Genomic DNA, 8,283 nt, shown 5'->3' with positions numbered 1-8,283 from the left:
GAGTTGAGAGAGCAAAAAGTTTGCACAATAGATTACTGAGAGGCTGCTAAATCACAGAGAAAAAGATGGAATGCACAAAATAATGAGAAATGGAGAGGATGCACAAAAAGATTGCTCAACAATTTTTATTGACCAGAAATGAGTTTGAATTCTTACAATCCTGTAGACCTGAGTTGCTTAGACTAAATCAGGAAGTTCTTCATTTCCTGTTTAGGAAATTGAATGGTAAGGTTTACTTACCTGGTTGCCTTTCATATAGGGAAAACTCCTAGTGGTTTGCAGAACTTCATTTTTAAAAGGTAAGATAAAAAAATAAAAAATAAATAAAAAAATAAAAGGTAAGATAATATTAAATTAAAATTTGAAACCTGATTCTAAAAAGGAATTCTTTTCCCATGTCTTTTTCTAAGATTTGGTAACAATATTAGCATTCTGTCCTACAACAGCACAAACAAATGCTTAGAATTTTGTTTCTTACACTAGTTTCCACTGAGAGAACCACATCTGAGGGTGGTTACCTCCATGTCTTCAAGTAGGAAAAAGTTAGGATTGGAAACAGCAAGTCTGAAATGTACAGTTTTTGTTAGACAACAAAGAAATTTTTAAGAATGTCAAGGGATAAAGACTAAAAAGACAAAGAAGCTATCTAATAACATCTAAGTTATGAAAATTTGAGCATCAAAACACAGTAATAATGATCATTAATTGACATAATTGAATGTATGAAAGCCTATGAATTCATAATCACGTGTCAAAAAGAGTTATAAGTATGAAAAGTTTGAAAACCAAAAGGAAGACAATGTAGCAGAGTAGGATTATTTTTTATTTATTTTGAAAAGTAGAGGAAAGATTTGCTTCTTCTATTAAGCATATGAATTTTGAATATAGAGAACAGTGAGTAGAACAAATGATCAGTATAATACTGGTGTATGATCGGTGGTCATACACAATAACAAAGTAGACAGTAGAAAAATTGCCTGTGTATACTGAAATGACAGATTAGTTGAATTTCCTACAAAGGAGATTTACATTCACATAATTTATTATTTTTTTACATAATTATTCTTTAACTAGGTGATGAGACTTGTAGATGGCCCTACTGACTATCTGAGATACAGATATCAATAAATTTCTAATTGTAAGCATCCTTTCTAGATGATTCTTGTCTCCTAGTGTTCACATCCTTGTGTGATCTGGCCTTGCCAACTTATTTACATCTAATGAATAGACTAAAACAAAAGTGATGAGATATTATTTCCTAGATTATGTTTTAAAAAGTCTTTTAAAACTGGCGCCGTCATTCATGGTCTCTCTCTGGCTTTATTGGCTTGTTTGCTCTGATGAAGCCAACCCCAAGAGCCAGTATTGGCTCTTGACAGCCAAACTGTCAAGTTGTGAGCTGCTCTATAGAGTTCCCAACAGTCAGTAAAGTACTATTCCCAACAGTCAGTAAAGAACTGAATTCTACCAACAGCCAAATGAATAAGTTTGAGGGATCATTCACTTGAGCCTTGTGATAACTGCACTCCTGGATAACAGACCCCTTATTTGCAGCTGTGTGAGAGACTTTGAACCACAGGACCCAGCTAAGCCATGCCCAGATTCCTGACTTACAGTAACTGTGAGATAGCAAATCGTATCATAAGCCACTAAGTTTCAGAGTAATTTGTTGCTCGCTAATAGATAATGGATAATCAATATACCAACAATGATAATGCCAAAGAAATGAAGTTTAAGTGCATCCTTATCCCATGTCCAAACAGAAATAGACTGGCAGATGATCCAGAGTTTGTTATTTGTGCTAGAGACAAAACTTTTTTCATTTGTGTCTGTTGAGGTTTCTACTAGGAAGATACATCTGCTAAACTCACTCATATATAAGAATAAGAATGTGCATTAGGATAAGAAAAGAGCTAATAAAGAAAGAAAATGTAAGGATTTTATATATCTGAAAAAATTTAACTGGTTTTAGTGCAGGTGCAATAAATTCATATCACTGTTACTTTTGTGCATGTATTTTCTCTATTTCCTAAGATGTTTAAGGCATTAAGAGATTCTAATATAGTAATATATGAGATTCTGGTATAAATAGATTTAAATTAAGTTTTAGAATAATTTCAACAAATAAGTTTATAATCAATGTTCAGATGTTTGGGGGAAATGTTGGCTTATTAATTAAGCAATATAGTGTAGATATTTATAAGAATGTTAATTTTTAATTCTTGAAGGATTATTACATTTTAATATTTCCATTGGGTAAATAATTTGGATGTTAGGAATATTTTTCTTGATGCACTAAAGTTCCTTGGACATTAAAAAATCTTTCAATATTAGCTACTGATGAGGATTTCTTAAATTTTAAATGCCTATGAAATGCCAATGCCTCCTTAAGCTTTCTTCCCCCTGTTATAAATGTGAGTGACTTCTAATGACTTTTAGTGTTAACACATTCATATCCAATATAATTTCTCATTTACCTTTCAATGGTAATTATTGAAACTAGATGATATTCACTATTGGTCAAAAATCAAAGGTGAGTATCTTGGTTATCAGATGTGTTATTGAACTGGTTATTGCTATGAATGAAGCCCAGCACTCTGCAGAGTCACACAGAATACACATAAACTTTTTTCTGCAAAAGACAAGAAAAGCCAAGGCTTTTATCCAGTCTGTCTCCATTTGGTTGAGTGTTGTCCTTCAGAATCTTTGTACTTCTGTCTAGGAATCTCAATCCAAATACATGCAAGGAAATCCAATTCAAATGAAAGAATTCAGAGTAACTCATTCTTAAGTAATTTTTTAGGTAGCTAATAAAGGGCTATATTTACTTTGTAATCTCCCATGTTATACTCAAATTCACCTTAACAAGTACTTTCTTTTTTTTCATAGAAACTAAATGCAGAATGGTGAGCATTGTAGGAGATTGTGTGATATATCAGTTAGTGACTGACCCAGAGAAACTTCTTTCCCAGCTATTGGGAGTGGGTATTTTTGCTTTTCCCCCACTCCTGAAGTCTCATTCTACAAGGAAGGAATAGTCATATCTCAGAGATATTGTGGGTTTGATTCTAGACCACTATAATTAAAAGGAAATATCACAATAAAGTGAATCAAATGAATTTTTTGGTTTTCTAGTGCATATAAAACTATGTTTGAGGCCTCCGAGTGGATTAGTTGTTTGAGCATCTGGCTCTTGGTTTCGGCTCAGGTCCTGATCTCGTGGTTGTGGGAATGAACTCCAATGTCAGGCTCAGTGTGGACTCTGACTCTTCCTCTCCCTTCCCACCTCCCTTCTTCTTGGCCCCTCCCCCACTCCTCACCCCCAGAGTGCATGCGCGCACACACACTCTCTCTCTGAAATCAGTAAAATCTTAAAAAATTATGTTTACACTATACGAAAGTCTACTAAGTGTACAATAGCATTATATCTAAAAACTACATATCTCAATGAAAAATACTTTATTGCTAAAAAATGGCAACCATCATCTGAGCTTTAGTGAGTCATAATTGCTGATCACAGAGCACAATAACAAATATAATAATAATGACAAAGTTTGAAATATTGTGAAAATTACCAAAATGTGTTACAGAGACACTAAGTAAGCAAATGTTATTGGAAAAATGGTGCCAATAGACTTGCTCAGTTCAGAGTTGCCACAAACCTTCAATTACTGTAAAGCAAAGTGCAGTAAAATAGGGTATGCCTGTATTTAATTCAGGTGACATTCATGGCCTCTGCCCATGTCCTTGCTCCCCCCCTTAGAGAAGAATGAGCAACTTATTTGATAGTTGGGTTTGAAAGGAGAAACTAGGCAAGCATGGTTGATACGTCTTAACTCCTGTTTCTTTTGGGATCTAGCTGTACAGAGAAAACACACTTAGGATTTGACTCTTCCTGCCGTAAGTTTTAGAGTTGTAGACCCCTCCACTCGAGGTATGTGTGGTAAGTTGTTGCCTGTGATTTAATGAGTAAGTATGAGGAAAGCCCCTGGCCTGTTAGCAAGTCTCAGTAGTAAAGGTGATATTTTGATTTCTGTCTGCTTGATTCCTCTTTGTGTTTCTCCTAATTAATACAAAATATGGTTATGAAAAGAAAGATGTTCTCTATTATTCCTAACTCGACATTGTCCTACCTTTAAATCACAGAAATTTCCTGGCAGGCTTTTCCTTTTTGTTTATACTTACTTAGAAATGCCAATGACTATAAATGTTTTGGGACTTTTTCATGAATTTAGTTCCTCTTCCACAAATATCACATCTACAGTTAGATTTGCATCTTTTTTCCCAAGTCAGGTATACATCCCCACAACTTTGATAGAACTGTGATGTACCTTTAGTCATTCTTCTATGATTTTGCTTTCTCACAAAACCATTCTTAATGGACAAAAGATATTTTTCTTTTCTTGGTTAATAACAGTCATGTTGCCTGTGGTTAACTTTACTAATTGTTATTATGACAAATTGCCCTTTTTTCAGGTATTAAAATGGACTGTTTAATGACAATCATCTTCATATACAGATACTATGCTAATGTGGGTTCCCTGAGAAAGGCTGAGACAAGCCCTGTGGGTGCTGCTAGTTTCTTTGGCTGGAGTGAGGATGGAGGTGTGGTTAGAAGTTAGGAAAGTGTGAGAGGGAAGGAAAACCTATAAAGGGTATACTATTAATTTGGTTTCTGTTGTGTGTAACTGGAGCTTCATTCTACAGTGAGTCCTCTGAGGAGCCATATAGAAGGCACTCAGAATTGTTCCTCCAGGCCAGGTCATTTGTCATGTGAAATTTTCTCCTCAATTGATGAGGGTCACCCTTGGGAGAATTACCCCCCCCCCCCAACTTCTGGGCTTCCTCTGCACAAGCAGAATGAGGCAAGGTGGAGTGATACGGCAGGGACTTGAGGAGGGTGGGGAGATGTGGATCTTGTTCCAGATCTGTCTGCCACAACAGCAGCTTAAGCCGAAATGAACGGAGGAGATGTAGCACTGGGCTCCAAAAGTGTCGGCTTCAAGTGTTCAGAAAATAGTTGAATGAGAGCAACCATTCACTACCTTAATCCCATCAATAAGCACTTTAGCTATCGACCTGATATGGCTAAACAATTGTTTGATTTTTCACAAATGAAAATTAACTAGCTTTGAGTCCTTCCAAATTCCAGAGCAGTCAGATACATCTGTATCTTTGTCTAGCTATCTCTATCTCTCTAATGACCTAGTCAAGACTTCCGTTATGTTTCACTGACTTCGAGTTAAAAATGTTATTTACTTGAGTAATAATTGTGTGTTCTTATTGACTTGTAAGTATCATCAATTGACAGTTACTTAAATTGGTCCTTATAAGAAAATTGCTCCTCCTTGAGTTTTGTATATGTGTAGCTCTGGTACAAAAGTTGGGATTGTCCCGTGATTTCATGATGGTGATTGTCCTGCTGTGACTTACTTCATGAGAGTTAAGTCAGGGATTCATAGGTCACAAGGTAGGTACCCTCTAGAATGGTGCTATTGACAGGGAAAGAGGGCTGTCTCCAGGGAGGGAACTAAATCTGAAAGTTTGGGTTATTGAGTGGTAGGTGCTGAAGAGAATCTCTCTCTTGGAAGCCAGTCATTCTGGATAGGATGAGCAACTTAAGCTCCAGAAACAAAAATCATTATTTACAGTCCAGATTCTCTACACTGAGATTTTTTTTCTTTGTATATTTTCCTTTGTTATCCTCTGGCATCAAATACGATCTTATTAAAATGTTTTAGTTTCTTTTCCATCATGATCATGGATATTCTTTTATCCCCACCCTAATTGTGGAAACTTCTGTTTTTTATTTTTTAATTATTTTCTTTATTGAAGTTCAATTTGCCAACATATAGTATAACACTGAGTGTTCATTCCATGAAGTGCCCTCCTCAAGGCCCGTCACCCAGTTACCCCATCTCCCAACCCACATCCCCTTCCACTACCCTTTGTTCATTTTCCAGAGTTAGGAGTCTCGCATGGTTTGTCTTCCTCTCTAATTTGTCCCACTCATTTTCCCTCCTTTTCCTTTTAATTCCTTTCACTATTTCTTATATTACCCATATGAGTAAAACCATATGATGATTGTCCTTCTCCGATTGATTTACTTCACTCAGCATAAACCCTTCCAGTTCCATCCACGTTGAAGCAAATGGTGGATATTGGTCCTTTCTGATGGCTGAGTAATATTCCATTGTATATATAGACCACATCTTCCTTCTTTCGATGGACACCGAGGCTCCTTCACAGTTTGGCTATTGTGGACATTGCTGCTATGATCATTGGGGTGCAAGTGTCCCGGCATTTCACTGCATCTGTATCTTTGGGGTAAATACCCAGTCGTGCAATTGTTGGGTCGTAGGTTAGCTCTATTTTTAACTGTTTGAGGAAACTCCACACTGTTTTCCAGAGTGGCTGCACCAGTTCACATTCCCACCAACAGGTTCCCCTTTCTCCACATCCTCTCCAACATTTGTAGTTTCCTGTCTTGTTAATTTTCCCCATTCTCACTGGTGTGAGGTGGTATCTCATTGTGGTTTTGATTTGTATTTCCCTGATGGCAAGCAACGCGGAGCATTTTGTCATGTGCTTGTTGGCCATGTCTATGTCTTCTTTGGTGAAATTTCTGCTCATGTCTTCTGCCCATTTCATGATTGGATTGTTTGTTTCTTGGGTGTTGAGTTTCATAAGTTCTTTTTTTTTTTCACACTATAATAGTTACTTTTATTTGTTCAAGGCTTATATTGTAAGTATTAAGCCAAGCTTGGGCTTTGATTCTGTGAGCCTGGATTCACATATTTAGGAAAATAAAAGCAAACTGTGATCCATGTATAGTGGATGAAAAGTTAAAGGCTCACAGTTAATCACATCATAGTTTTACATTTCTACAGCCTAGAAGCCAGAAGTCACAGATCTTTTAGGTCTTTCTGGATGTCCTACAAGGTATCTGCCCTTTTCTTGAGCTGGGTAACCTCATCATTCTTCAGATTCTGGTTGATCACACTGGTTAAGCCCCAAGTGGTCAGGATACATGGAAGACTCAGGAAAACTTCATTCTCGATACCATACATGCCATTCACCATTGTTGACACTGGATAAATCCTGGAGAGATTTTTCAACATGGATTCAATGAGATCAGCCACACTTGAATCCAATAGCTCAGTTGGTATATCATTTTAGCTTGATGACTTCTTAGGTACTTTCAACAACCATCTTATGCACTTCCTTCCAATTTTCACTGTTGTTTTCTGTTCTCATTTCTGAATTCAGTTCCCGAAGAGAAACATCTGCCACATTCACTCCACTCCACACAGCCACATTTGAGTCGCCATGTTCTCCCAAAATCCATCCATGGCAGCTGCTGGGATGAATGCCGAGTTTTTCATTCATAAGATAGCAAAATCTAGCAGAATCCAGATTACACCCACTTCTATTCACACGGTGCTTGGGTAGTCCATTTAGTTTCCGGGTAACCAATGTAAGAATATCCACTGGGTTGGAGACCACAATTATGATACAACCAGGACTGTACTTGACTATCTGAGAAATAATGAATTTGAAAACATTAACATTCCTTTGCACCAGATTGAGGCAGCTCTCTCTCTCCTGCTGGCAGACTCCTGCAGTCACCACCACAATCTTAGAATTGGCAGTCACAGAGTAATCTTTATCTGCCACAATTTTAGGTGTCTGAAGAAATAAGCTCCCATGCTGTAGATCCATCATTTCTCCTTTGAGTTTATCTTCTAAAACATCCACAAGGGCAAGTTCATCAGCCAGAGACTGTCCCAGAATGCAGATGACACATGCCATACCAACTTCTCCAACACACACTACAGTGATATTATTGTTTGGGATCGCTGCCTCTTCTTCTGCAACTGGTGCAATCAGTTTTACTGTAAGAGTCGCCATTGTGCCATGTGACAACTGGCTTTAAGAGTCCTGTGAAGAAGACAATGTTAGCTGCGTGCATCTCCTCTGGCGCAGAATCTGCCTCATAAGTTCTTTATAGATCTTGGATACTAGCCCTTTATCTGATACGTCATTTGCAAATATCTTCTCCCATTCTGTAGGTTGTCTTTTAGTTTTGTTGACTGTTTCTTTTGCTGTGCAGAAGCTTTTTATCCTGCTTAAGTCCCAATAGTTCTTTTTTGCTTTTGTCTCCCTTGCCTTCATAGATGCATCTTGCAAGAAGTTACTGTGGCCAAGTTCAAAAAAGGTGTTGCCTGTGTTCTCCTCTAGGATTTTGAAGGATTCTTGTCTCACATTTAGATCTTTCATCCA

At 37.2% G+C, this 8,283-nt stretch overlaps 1 pseudogene; it reads right to left on the bottom strand.

Moving 5' to 3' along the window:
• Positions 1-6,905: 6,905 nt before the first annotated feature.
• LOC112646618 (L-lactate dehydrogenase B chain-like) lies at positions 6,906-7,911 on the bottom strand (annotated as a pseudogene).
• Between the last annotated feature and the right edge of the window lie 372 nt (positions 7,912-8,283).

The sequence above is a fragment of the Canis lupus genome, chromosome 32 (genome assembly GCF_003254725.2).
Source record: "Canis lupus dingo isolate Sandy chromosome 32, ASM325472v2, whole genome shotgun sequence".
Lineage (NCBI taxonomy): Eukaryota > Metazoa > Chordata > Mammalia > Carnivora > Canidae > Canis > Canis lupus.
The sequence above is the reverse complement of the archived record's forward strand: the minus strand, read 5'-3'. Positions and strand labels throughout refer to the sequence as shown.